The 14,281-nt window shown below is 48.9% G+C and overlaps 1 protein-coding gene across 1 annotated transcript in view; it reads left to right on the plus strand.

The window, feature by feature from the left end:
- Positions 1–2,064, plus strand: part of LOC142080110 (ras-like GTP-binding protein RHO) — a 5,672-nt gene extending 3,608 nt beyond the window's left edge. Inside the window, exon 2 of the mRNA XM_075144975.1 lies at positions 542–2,064. The gene's annotated coding sequence lies outside the window, so the exon portion shown is untranslated. The remainder of the gene's footprint in view (positions 1–541) is intronic.
- Positions 2,065–14,281: the final 12,217 nt, after the last annotated feature.

Below are 14,281 nucleotides of genomic sequence, written 5' to 3' on the forward strand. Positions count from 1 at the left end.
GACTAGGATAGGAACCTAAAACAGAACTGTTGGGACAAGCGCAAGAACGTGTTGTTCAGTGAATCTAATCCCGGCTTCCTGGTTGCAAGGCTTAGTGGCAAGCAGCTGTGCTGACAAGGTTTCCTAGTATGCACTGCCTTCCGTACACTTCCTTGAAGGATGTCCTTAGGGAAGGGTGTCACACACACACACACACACACACACACACACGTATCCAATAGTCTGCTGTGCTAATAGCAGTGAGTTTCTGACTGGCAGAACAGGTCTGACTTTCTTTAGGATTCATTCGTAGAGCTGGCCTGGGCATGGTTCCATAAATGCATCAGGAATGCAATGTATAGCATAGGATGCAATGAAAGTAATGCTATCTCCACCTCTTCTTCAGGCATACTGGAGTAAAACATCCTGGCTCTGGGGTAGGATAATCCAGTTCTTGATAGAATTCCTACCTTAAAAGGAGAGAAGTAAAAAGACCAGACTTCAGTTTCTAAAACTATTTGTCCTTATGGTCTGAATGTATCTTAAATCTTTCTTCCCTTAGCAATTGCAGGCAGAAGACATGAAGTAAAGGGAATGCCAACAACCACGCTCTCAGCTTTGCAAGTCATTAACAGTCTGGAAAGAGACTGAGACATGCTGTCAACCTAAGCAGAAGATCTCAGAGAGGCACAGAGATGGACCAAAATGGAAAGACTCCATGCTCCTCCCTTCTCTGAAGCACTGATTGCTGGCAGCCCGAGGAACCCAGTTATGGACTGACATTAAGAGCGGGCAAATAATGTGACTGCAGGATTTGAAGGCACATGCTGTAACACAGTAAGTGGACAGAAAAAAACAAGGTAACCTCCTTCTAATCCTGAAGTAAAGGTACAGGGTTAATTGAGCATAACTGTCATGAACTAGGAGAACATGGAAGTCTATCGCTTTCTTTTGCTGACTTCCTCGGTGGTGGTTTCATCACTCTGGCAGCTTGGTTACAGTTTCCCAGGGGAAAACGAAACAAGAGTAAACACAAATTTCTAAACTGATTATGCCACCTGGAGCCGTACACTTAGCAAACTAGCTTTTCCAGGTGAGAGACCTAATAAAATACACACTTAAGATTTTTTTTTTTACCCATTCTTCCCACCAGTATTTGTCTCTTGATGGTATCATGGGTAGAAGTACTGGAGTTGGCCAGGTATTCATTACTGGATGCGTTGCTGCTTTCCTTCTACATCACTTTTTAGTAGCAGTTTTGAAGTCCACAGTCACACTGTGGCATAATAACAAATGCTTCAAGGATGACACTTTACATTTCCAAACGTACTTTTCTTCCAAGAATCTCTGAGCACTTTTCAACATGAATTACCAACCCACCTCTTGGAGATAAGTAGGTGTTATTTCCATTTTCAAAACTGAGAAACTTAAACTGCTGCCTAAAGTAACTGCGAATCATCTACTTCTTAGAGCTTTCTTTTTCTTGACTTGTTTTCCATGCCTTTCCCTTTTCCCTCCTGGACCATTCTTAACCTCAATTTCCTCTCCTCTCTCTCTGTAATAATCCCCTCGATGCAACCTGATATTGTACCCAAACTTTAAAACTCCTCTCCCCGTGCAACTTGGATGTGAGTGTGTGCTGTGCGTAAGTGTTCTCTTAATTCAGGTAATAATATACATTAGTGCATTTCAAAGAGCTGTATTTATGTAGATAGGTTTAAATTGTTATTTCCATTTTATATGTGTATGTGTGGGTGGGGAGGATTAGACTGCAGATAAGTTAAAGAACATAGGTGTCTCAGGTGCCTCTAATGTGGGGTATAGAGTTGGAGAGAGGCAGTTTTGCAAAGATGCTAAGCACCTACTGCTCCCACTACTTGGAAAGTTCAGACCACTTTGGTGAGTCTGAGCTTACACTGCCTGTTGCTTAGTAGGACACGGGTCAATGTATTGACTCGTGTCTGTTTTCAATCTAAATAAACAAGTATTTTCCTCCAGAAGGGTGCTTTGTTCAAGATAAGGGTAACTGATTTCACTCCCAGTATTCACTGTACGTATCTCTGAATTAAACTGTTGTTACACTGCTCTTAGTTTCTATTTCTTAACATTAACCTTTTTATTGTTTTTATGTGAAATAAGACGTTGGCAATCTGGTTTCCACTGTATATTCCTCTGCAACTGGAAAAGAGAAATCCGTGGGAGGTTTTTCATCATCCTTTTGCTAAAGCTGTATAAATACTCTTTTTGCCACTTTTGTCAAAAAATGCTCTTCCTCTTTATCTGTCTCAGAGCACTTTTGCAAGAGCAGGTTACTATGGGTCCGTTCAAAAAATCCATTGGACAGTTGTCCATATTTTAGGGCATCTGGCTCCCATGAGAAATCCACAGACTAGATAGTTTCCTTTTTTTGTATTTTAGCATTGGCCTGTGATTCAGAAAGAAGGGGATACAGCCCAGCCGTCAGGATATTAGCCTAAGACATATGTATCTGGGGTTGCGTCTCTATTCCACCGCAAGCTACGGTCTGTACGACCGTATAGAAGAGGCTGTGCACGTCTGCACTGCGAAGTAGCTGGACGGAAGCAGTCCCCCCACAGCGGTACGGAGCTCGGCAGGTGCTAGGTCATCCTTCCCATTTGAGATTGTGTCTTCAGGAGCCTCTGCAGCCTGCAGCACCTACACCTCTAGCTGATGCGAGGCTTCCTCCCGCCAGGCCTGCGGGGATGGTGGTGGTACTCATGCACGTGAAGACCTCAGATATTAGCCCTGGGAGAGCTAGAAAGTCTATATGAGACTGACGCTAGTAAAGTGATACATGCCCATATCTTAAACCTGGAACAAAAATCTATAGTGATGAATCCATATGGAAGCAAACTGACAGCAGTCAATATCCAGACTAGACTTGAGCCAGAAGTGCTAACCTCTAATGCAAGTCGTTCTTCTATTGTTGGAGGGGAGAGGAGGGGAGAAGGAGAGGAAGAGGGAGAGGAAAGGAGAATCACAAACTGTTTTATTAACCACTTTTTTTTTCACTTTTGTGAATTTAAATATTAAATACAACTTTTTATTAAGCAACATGAAAAGGAAAGAAGTACTGTGAGAGAGAAGATGGAAATTAACTGAACATTCACGTATCATTCAAAAGGGCCATTTCTAAGATGAAATATGCTGTTTACTCCCCACAACAACAGTTTAAGATAGATGTCCAATTGAAATAGCAGAATTTATACTGTATTAGGTGAATATGATGATATGCATTGCAATTAAATAAGACCTTCTTTGCGATTTCAATGAAGTAAATACACAAATAAATTATATTGATGTCTTTCAGTAGAAATAAAGAGAAAGAAAGAAAATCAGTGCACAGCAGTAATAAGGCAATATGTGAGAGCAATTTTCCATTTTCAGTGCAAAGATAGTTTATGTATTTCATGCAATAGTGTTGTAGTAGCCTGCACGCCTAAGAACGTTGTTAAGACAAGGTTTGTAGATGAGCTGACTTGTTGGGAATAAACCAGACAAGCTCCTGGACACTCATGTCGTCAAACACCTATTCCAGATCTCGTCTGATAAAGGACTCGGCTTCTCACTATAAAGCTTATCACATATTGTGATAAGCCACGAAAGCCATGACAATCTAGAATGTGTTTTGTACAGAGATTTAGGCAGAACCTGTAAGCTTCAGTTACATCTACCAAGTGACGTATCAGTCGTGCTTTAGCAAAAACATAGCCACACAGCGCACAGTACAGGGCTTTGCAAAGAAGACAAGTTTGAAACTAAAAAAAGCCCCATGTGTTATTTCCTTTTCATTGCCTGATTTGGGGATGGAGTGGAGAGAGGGTAATATGTCTTGCTTAGCAAGACCATTCTCCATTTTGTATTAGTTCCCTGTGTAAATATGTCTCCCTAGGGGACAATCTATCAGTCTACCTACTAATTCGTCTGTTTATTCAAAATTATCATCAGACAGGAAGCGTGCTATATTTTATGAAAATAGATTCTCCTAGGCTTTTGTCTCAGTTTTCTTCATAATATCTTGCCACTTAATCAAATTCATTTTCTGAAATGTACTGCAGCTGTTTTAAATAATTCAACAGCTTAGAGTGTATCTCCGCAATCACTCAAAGAATGACAAACTGATACAAGAGCCTGTAATTTGTTACTATGTTTTGATGGAAATAAGGGGCTGGATCATGGTATTCCTCCACAGCAGCTCAGAGTAGCGTATGAAAAGGCGGAAGGACTGCAACTTTATTTGCCAAAACTAAATTTTAGGTGTCCCTAAGGCCTTGAAAGCCTCTCTGTTCAGCTTCATCTCTGCTAGTGGACATGTCCATCATTGAAACGACACCTGCTGATGTGGTCACATTTCAATCTGCTCAGTTCCCAAACGTGCTTTATGCCAGCTACCTCCTGTGTCAGAGCGAGACAGCTTTTGGGGGGCCCTTGTCTCAGCACATCCCCTGGGTTGTGCCTGTTGAGGAGACAGACTGGTAGAGGAACATCCGATTCATGAATCACACCAATGACTGGTTTCTGAGCCATTCGATGCCATTTGGGAGCAACTTTGTCAGCTCAGGTGTGTCTGAACCAAGCAGTGTCACAAGGTGGATGTGCCTAGGTGCTGGGAGCGGGGGATTTAGCTGCCTGTCATCATCCAACTTTGGTTGAGAGGGAGTTTGCAAGCTTGAAGGCATTAAAAAGAACAATCTTCTCCCTTTCAATCCTTTTGCTTAGGTAGTACGATAGTGTTTGCAGAGGCTATCCCTGGCTCAAACCCAACTGCTAGCCCAAGTGGACAGGTCATTGTCACAGGCTGCCGAATCCAGTGGCCTGGTAGAGGCAAGGCTGCCGCAGCTCCCTGTCCCCAGGTCCAGCTGGCAGTGGGGCTAAGCACGTATTCCCAGTGGGCACATGAGCACACACACACACGTATTCAACACATATCTACGTATTTACATGGCCAGCAACACAGAAACGCTCAACACACACAAACACAAACAGCACCAAGTGTCTCATCCTGTTCTGCTCTCTGGCTGATCAGGGTGAAAGCCCATTAATGGAATATATATATATATTTATACAGACATATATACAACATGGATCCCTCTAACCACTGGCTTGAGACACTCGGTCTGCACAGTAGCTGGCCCCTGGATCCTCTCATCTCCAGTTGGCTCTTGCACAAACACACACAAACAGGTCTCTCAATTGATTTCCAGACCTCACGATCTCCCCAGTAGCTGGCCAGGACCTCCTGGTCCCTCCAGAAGCCAATGCAGACTTCTGGTGCCTCCAGCATCCAGCCCGGTTGCTTCGATACCCGGCTCCCAAAGCCTCTCATCCTACTCACCAGCTAGTCTGGCTTGACATTCACCAGCGATCACACACTGCCACACACCCCCCCCAACACGCACGCACTCCGGTCTCCCCGGCACATGGCCCCTGTGACATGTGGCCTGACCCCAACTGCTGGCACCCAGGCGCCCAAGCACACCCGTGCACGCGGAGTACAGTCCCTCACCCAGGAAAAGTATCCGAAATGGAGTTCAGTGAGAAGACAGGTCCTGCTGACCAGGCACAGGACATGGCCAGACAGACATACAACCAGCCAACTCGTTACATGCCACGGGCCCCTTTTATCGCCTTATCACTCTGTTTTCCCAAGCCTGTTCCTCCCCAAACCACCCAGTTCCCTCCCTTTCCCCGCCCTTGGTTCCCCCTCCAAGCATCCCATAGTAAGTGCTGCGCAATCTCGAGATGCTCCTCCATAAAGTGTCCCGCACCCCCGAGGCAGTAACTTACCCCCCTCGGTCTGCAAGAGCCTTTCCCCTTAGCTCAGGGTGCTGGGTGTCCCTGCGGACCCTGGGCTGAGCCTCCCCTGGGACAGCCCTGGGAGGGGCTGCGTTGGGGCTCATGTCCACGTTATTGGGGTTCCTCCCCCAACCCTGCCTCTGTGCTCCTTCGCGTTCGTGGGGTGAGGCTTTAGTCACACTCCCCGGTCACCATGGGAAGACATTTTGGGGTTTGCCTGCTGCTGCCTGGCCCGCAGGGTCTGCCCACCATTGACTGCTGCTTGCCACCACTTACCTCTGGAAGGAGATGAAATGTGGCTGTGTTTAAGGGCTTTGGCAGGGTAAGTCTAAATAAATATTTATCAGCAGCCAAATGTAGAAGAGAGAGCTAATAAAAATGCATCATTTGGAAGGTTCCCTGTCCACCAGTTTTCTGCAGGAAGGTAAATTTAAATTAATGTTGCACTAAAGCACTGCTTTGCTATTGAAAATGATGAATGGGTTCCGGGTACATTTCCAGTGACCTGCTGTAAACACGGTCTATGCTGCATTAGTGGTAAATTGCCAGCAGATAACAGTGCTCTGAAATACGATGGAGGCAGCTCAGACTTTTGCTTCTCTTCATCCCAGTCTCGGTGAAAAGGGCACACTGGCATCTTCCCCAGCAACTGGAGCTCAAGGCCCACGGGACTCAGTCCACTGCCAGGTTGTCAGAGCATCACCGTGCTCCCCTTCGCTGAGCCGATGCTTCAGCCTCGAGCAGGGGCCACAGAGGGAAAGCTGAGGGCTCGGGAATGAGCATCCAACATCTTGAAACAAAACTTGTTATTTTCCTCTGCTACTACCCAGACAGCTGGATTCCCATCGCAAGACAGACTTGGCTTTATAATTAGATGGATACGGAAAAGTCTCGTGGTAACACATATCAGGCTTTTTTGACACGCTTCTGTGACGTTAGCCATATGGATCAAGAGAGAAGACTGCAAACTCAGCATCATCTTTTTGTTACGTGTTTGTAGAGCGCCTAACACGAGGGGCTGCACCACCCCAGAGGAGAGGGAGGAGCTCCCGGGGTGGCAGGGTCTCATGAGGTCCCTTGCTGCTGTCTGGCCACAACCCAAATACTTTAAAACAAGAGCAAACCATCACGTCTGGTAAACTCTGCTAACCGGAGATCTTCCCAGATTCTCAGTCTGTCAAGAAAAGAGGTTAATGAAGTGCCAGCACCACAGTCGCTTCTCTACACGGTCATACACCCAATCTCAAAGACCCCTGGGGAGAAGAGCCCAGGGTCAATCCTTACTCACCGTGACTCACCGGGAAGCCGTCCACCCAGCGCAGGACCCGATCCTGGCACTCAGTCTGCTGCTCTAACTCAGCTACAATTAGTGTTAAACATAAATGTTATTTATCTCTAATTAATTATTAAGGCAGTATGTAACAGCACTCAAGAAAGATCATATTGGTATGCGTCTGGATGCAACACAGCCCTCCCTAAATCACGCTGAAAGCTGATTTCCCTCCTGCTATACAGCAGATTACTTCAGGCTCAGTGCTGGTACATGAGGAGAAAATTTGTTACCCTTCTGGAAAATCAATAGGCTCTTGGCAAACTGGCTTCGGTGCTGTTAATCATCTTGATGGCACCATCTGCCTATGTACCCAAGTGCAGCAGGAGAACCACCCCACCGCCCGTCAGAAGGCCCTGCCGTGGCCAGGGGACCTGCTCAGTGGCTGCAAAGCCCCGGCACAGCCGGGCTTGCACCGCTCGCTGCAGCTGAAACGCTTCCAAGCCCAGCTGAAGTTGCCGGAGGATCAGGGAACTGCAAGTTCAGAACTCGCCAGGGACTCTGCCGCGTCCCCACCAGGACTTCTGCTCCATGGGTGGGGGCAGTGCCTCTGCCTGGTGCCCAAAAAGGGGCTGAATGCTCAGAGGAAAAGCGGAGGAGTCAAAAATGCTGAAAAAATTCCAGCTGCCTGAGGCATTGCCGCTGGTGCGTGCAGCTCCTCAACGCCTCACCAGCACGTGGAGGAGGTTGAGAGATCCTATGGCAGAGCTCGCTGGCTATGGACCATCGCTTGTTGCCAGGCTCTGATACGAGGTGTCCCCAGCGAGGCAGGGTCTCCTCCCTCCTAACGGAGCTCCACGCTTCTCCAGCAGACAAAAGCAAAAAGCTGCGGGAGGACCTTCCCTGCGGGGCCAGGACGGGCTGGAGAGGCTGGAGCCAAACCCCAGGGAGGGATGAAGCTGGTGACACGCTGTGGCATGAGCAAAGGAGCGCTGGTCGGGCTTACAGTGGGCATAGCTGCAGCAGAAGTCCTGGCTGCTGCCTCTGGAGATGTGGTCGAGAGCAGCTGCTGCCGGCTGCTGGGATGGGGAAGGACCCTCACGCCAAAACATGCGGCTTCCCCATCCCGTCTGCTGGGTCTCTGCCTTCCCCCGGCGCCGGCCGGCATCGCGCGGGACCTGCAGAAAGCCAGGCTGACTCCAGCGAGCTGGGGGAAACGGGCAGGAGCAAACGGCAGTGCCTGGCTTACTCCGCTCAGCATTAATCAGCGCTTTCTGAGTCACAGACGTGGCTTTGTCTGTGGGATATCAACTATGAGATTCAGAAATTAATTCCGCTTGGGAGCTTTGGATGACTCAGACTGCTATGAAAACACCCCAGGGCAGAAATGAGATGTAGGGCAAATTCACCCTGGGGGTATCTCTCAATGGACTTTAACTGAGGATAAATTTAATTTGCAGAACTGAAACATATTTTATTTACTCTTTCTAAGTAACATTTTAAATTGAAATATTCAAATAGACAATCAAGAGGCTCTTAATGGGTTGCATTTATTGAAAGAGTTTGATTTAAATTCCTCAACCTCGGAGTCCCAGGCATATTTTTTTCCCCCGAGTGAATTATCTGCTGAATTTCTCTATTGCACTAATGTATGAAAATCTGAGTTCACCAAATAAACAGACAAGATGACACAGCGCCGATATTAGGTTGCCCGCAACCCACCCAGTGATCCTGCTGGAAGATGTCTGGAAGATTCAGTGGAAAAGCAGGATGCAGTAGTCATCTGTGCTTTTAGGAATTTGTAAAGACAGAGCTCTTTCTCATGCATCACTGGGCTCCCAAAGATGGGTCTAAGTTATAACAGCCCTTTGGGTTCATTTAACTCTGCTGCCAAATGTCTGCTTGGGAGAAAAAAAAAATACATTTTGGTAGTTGGAAGAATATTGAGGCAAAGGATTTGAGCCATGGGAAAGGACTCCTGCCTCGGATTGCAATACTTCATTGCAATCAATACAGGTTTCATCATCATTTCTGGCGCAGGGCAGGGAGGCTGTAAGAAGCCCAGGCTCAATTCTTGGCTCCACTCTCCACTCTCTGTGTGCTCTGAAGCATCATTTCAGGTCAATACAGCAGGACTTCAGTGCCCTGTTGTCTTCATGACAGGCAGGCTGTGCGCTGGGGGCTCCCAAGGAAGAATCATAGAATAGTTTGGGTTGGAAGGGACCTTTACAGGTCATCTAGTCCAACCCCCCTGCCATGGGCAGGGACATCTTCAACTAGATCAGGTTGCTCAGAGCCCCGTCCAACCTGACCTTGAATGTTTCCAGGGATGGGGCATCTACCACCTCTCTGGGCAACCTGTGCCAGTGTTTCACCACCCTCATCGTAAAAGATTTCTTCCTTCTATCTAGTCTGAATCTACCCTCTTTTAGTTTAAAACCATTTCCCCTTGTCCTGTCGCAACAGGCCCTGATAAAAAGTTTGTCCCTGTCTTTCTTATAAATCCCCTTTAAGTACTGAAAGGCTGCTATAAGGTCTCCCTGGTGCCTTCTCTTCTCCAGGCTGAACAACCCCAACTCTCTCAGCCTTTCCTCATAGGAGAAGCGTTCCATCCCCCTGATCATTTTCATGGCCTCCTCTGGACCCGCTCCAACAGGTCCATGTCTTTCTTGTGCTGAATGCTCCAGAGCTGGACGCAGAACTCCAGGTGGGGTCTCACCAGGGGAGTAGAGGGGCAGAATCACCTCCCTCGACCTGCTGGCCACGCTGCTTTTGATGCAGCCCAGGATGCGGTTGGCTTTCTGAAGTGGAGTGAGGGGCTGGTGGGGGGTCCAGGGCAGCTCAGGGTGCCCGAGAGGATCAGCCCTCCATTCCCTGGGTGTGGGGGCCGGACAGGCAGCAGGCTGCGGCGATGGAGGGGAGCAGGCAGCATTTTGGCCATACCTTCTCCCCCAGGAAGCCGATGCTGATGGCGGGGAGCTGGAGGGAAGCCAGGCGCCGTACATCACGAGAAAAACCCCGACAGCAAAATCTGAGGAAAGATCTGGGAAAATTCCTTCTGAAAGAAAAGCCTCATGCTGGAGGACACATCTGGATCCCATTTGCTCTCCGCCGTCTCTGGCGATGCACGAGACTGCTCGAAAGCTCCCCCCAACCCACCCAGTCCGTGAGAGACAGGGAGCTGGATCTGGCTGCATTTTCATAGACTAAAGTCTGGGACGGGACCAGGGGCTGAAACTCACTTGCGGGGAAGAAGTTCAGAGACCTGTGTGTCCCTCAGAGGGAGCTGCACTGGCCTTCAGGAGAAGCTCAGCAGTAAGTGAGGGGCAGTTTGGCCATCTCTTGGTCTGTTTCTCCCAGTGACTCCAAAAAGCCATCCAGGTTCACCCCTCTGCTCTGTTTTCAATTCTCCCTTCTTCTCCTGGCTGTTTCTTGGGCCATGTATTCACCACCAGGCAAAATCCCCATGGTTTTTTCAACAAACCTCAAGACAGAACCCAAGTCTAAGCCAAAGCCACCCACACAAAATGCTGGGATAGTGTCCTGCACAGCGCCAATCCTCCCATGGAAAGGATGCTCAACAATCCCGGGGTAACATAGGTCCCAGGGTGGTGGTTGAGAAAAGCCAGATAATGCATCGTAACCCTGTAGAATTCGCTGCTCAGAGTAGTAACAAAGAAACAGTGTCATCTCCAGGTGGAAGTAACCCGCTAATATTCAAAGTGCTTTTAGCAAATTAATTAGCTATATCATGGCTGGCTCACTACATCTGCCCAGGACGTTTTCAGAGCAGACAGCCAAAGTTTTTGCCCTTTCTGCACTTTCTTTTCTACATCCTCAGACAAAAGAAAGCAGGTATATTGTTTTTACATGTATTCTTTGCTTTGCAAGCTTTATGATATGGGTTACATATCTCCATTCTGCTTGAAGCTGTACCAATACATCTCTGTGGCTGCTGACATATCATGAGCCTGGATCCAGGTATTCCCTGCAGGAGAGGCAGGGGAGGGAGATACATCCTTGTGGACAAGCCGAGCTGGTGGACCAATAACTCTGTTCTTCTTCTGCCCCAGGAGGACCGCGCTCGCCCGCTGCCCTACCTGAGGGAACGCTGGAAAGGGAAAACTGAGTTTGTTTGCCAGTCCCACCCTTTCTAAGAAAACGCTCCTGGAGGAAACACTGTCTCACAAAGCATTTCCATGGGTCACGCTTTGCATGTGTGATCCAAAGCGCATTGAATTGCACAGTAATTGGGGCTCCAGGACGTAAACTGCATCCACTGAAAACACAAGCGTGTTTCTTCTGCACAGTTCAGGCATTGTATGGTGCAGTTATGCTGAGATGGTCTCTGGCAACAGGTTTCATTTTTGAGGGGGTTTCTGCGTATGTACAGCACCTAGCAAAACGAAGGTCCTAATTCACAGCTACAGTTTCTCTGTTATGGACCGACCCATCCTAAATAAATGCTAATTTTCTTCCACCAAAGCACCGAGCTACGGAAAATTTACATCTTAATTGACCCTTTGCCATTATCCCATGTGTTTGTCTGTTTGCACTCACCTTGGACAGTGAAATGAAAAAGTCAGATTCACTTTGCGCTCGGTTACGCAGCTTGAGTCTTGAGTTTTACCCTGTGGGTTTCCAGCAAGCCCTGAGCTTGGCTGGGCAGGGTCCCGCACGCTCGGGGAGGTGGCTGCTGCTTCTCAAACAGCTTTGATCTCAAGACAAGACAAAGAGATGGGTTTTTAGAGTGCACTACAAAAGTACCTCTGGGGGTACCCAGCTCCAGCACAAAAGCATTTCATCTGGATTTCCAACATGGCAGGGGAATGGTTATGTTTCGAATACAGCCATGAATAATTCAGTTTTCATGAATCTGCCTGACTTCATAAAGACTCGTGCCGATTTAAGCCTGATAAGCTATCTTCCTTTCTAACCACTACTGCTTTATGCAAAAAAGCAATGGCCCTTAGGAGAATCCCCTGTCCCGGGGCAGGGAGAGGTTGCTGCAGGGCAGTGGTTGCAGCTGAAGACAAGTCCCCCCGGTGCTGTTCAGCAGGCGGTTCTGGCGGGTGCTCAGCCGTGGGTGCCGGGGTACGGCTGCAGGGGCAGACGGGAGCAGGGACCGGGAGGCCACTGCTGAAGGGGGGCAGGACTTGTTCCCTCTCCCCGTCTCGTTTCCAGCCACAGGATCCCCCCTCTCCCTGGCACCAGAGCTGGCATTTGTCTGACCATGAGCAAAGCCAACTGATCTCATTCACCTGCCCCCAACATGAGCTTTTCTGCTATTTCAGTGAATCGAACCGTACCGTGGTACCACAGAGCGGGTCTGGGGAAGCAAGGGGCTGCACGCTGGCTGCCCACGGCTGCATCATGAAACAACTCCCGTGGCATGAGAGCTAATCCCTGCCTCGGCCTCTTCTGCACACCCGAGTGCGGCTTTGCTGTTTGTCCTGCTTCGGCGCCTGCCGCAGGTGCAGGGCAGAGGCTGGTGCGACCGAGCCCTTCATCAGATGGCTGCCACCGCCATCTGCCGGCACCTACTTCCTCTGCAAAGTCACCTCCGCGGCCTGGAGCTGCCAGCCTGACGCCCCCAGCTCCCACCGCTGCCTCTGGGCAGCGGGATCCTCACCCACGCCTTGGGGACAACAGCACGGGGGACGTGCACCCCCGCGTGTCTGAGCTAACGAAGCCCAGGTTTGAGCTGAGGTTTCAGGCCAAGGCTGTGCGATGCCCACCCTGCCCACCTCCCTCCCTGGCAGCCTCACCTGTACCGTGGGTGTTCCCAGCCGCCCGACCCCTGCCCGTAGCCCACGCTCAGGTCTCCTGAGAAAAGTGTTTTGGTGTTGCCTGGGGCGATCTTTTGCATTGCAAATAATTGCAAATTTTTTGCACAAAGTAAACTAAATGAGAGTGGAAAAACAGGCAGGGGGTTGCTGGGCAGGCTGGCAGCACAGCCCTCGGGGCAGCAGGAGCAGGAAGGCTTGGTGCTGGGGGAGAGCAGAGTGAGACCAGCCCCTGGGAAGTTGGTGAAGGCTGGAGGGGACTTTTTAAGGACTGTTTTGGACACAGTCCAGGCAGCACCAAGGGGATGAAAAGTCACCATATGCTTCCTCACCCACAGTCATGTTTGTGCCAGGTACATGGGGAGCCTGCCATGAACCCCCAGCAGGATCCGGCCCAAACTTTTCAGCTCACTCCAAGGGACACAGCTCTGCCTCTCTGCGGGGACCCCGATCCTTGGGACATTTTGCAGCATCACCTGGGCATGTTCAAATGCATGCTCCCCATCCAACCTCCGCTGCGCTGTCTTGCTGTGCATGAGGCATTGCTGTGTCTGCAAGGTGCCTTCGCTGCTCACATGGCCCTGATGGACTGGCGCCCATCCAAGGACACCAGAGTGGTGGCTCACCTGCATATGACTTACAGGAGTGCCCCTTCAGCCAGAATGAAACCCTGCGTATTTTCTGCAGGCTCTACATGCTTAATATGGAGTATAGGTAAAAGGGGCTAATTGGCTTAGGGAGAAAGAAGCATTATTGGCATCATTTGACCCTCCTGCTTCCTCTTCAGTAAGATGATTTCCTTTTACTTTACAAACATGAATGAACTAAGCTTCACAACAGCCCAGCAAGGTTTAAGTCTCGTTAGCCTTCTTTTAAACAGGGTGGGATGCGAGTGGAAAGCTGAGCGTGCAGCACCCTGGAGTAAGGCCACGGCAAAGGGAGGAGGACAGCAGGACCAATATTCTGAGGGATCCCCAGGGCAGGTCTGAATCCCTAATAATTCAGGGACCGGGAGCAATGGGGCTGTGGTGATGCCCCTTGTGCCAGGGCTCATACTTTCTGCTGAAAATTTGGGTTAATTCTGGAGCCGTCTCTTCAGAGGAACTGTGGCCTGTTGATGAAGTATGGCAACCCCAGACTTAGCAATGGGAAAAGGCAAAATACTGAACTGTTGCTCTACTTTGTGCATTAATGACACAGATGTGCTGTGGAAAAAGTAGATCACGCAGTAAAAGATAGGCCCAGAACGCACAAACAGAAAGGAAAGGAATCACTGCTGAACCAACAGTCTTATTCTGGCATTTCTGAACTTCTGGCATGTTTCTTTGCTGCTTAGGTGTTGTCCATGTCTGGATTTTACATAGGTAATTCAGACATACAAGCCAAAACTTGCACGTATAGGAATTCTTTTTCAATCTACTTCTCATTT

The sequence above is a fragment of the Calonectris borealis genome, chromosome 3, assembly GCF_964195595.1.
Source record: "Calonectris borealis chromosome 3, bCalBor7.hap1.2, whole genome shotgun sequence".
NCBI classification, from domain to species: Eukaryota; Metazoa; Chordata; class Aves; order Procellariiformes; family Procellariidae; genus Calonectris; species Calonectris borealis.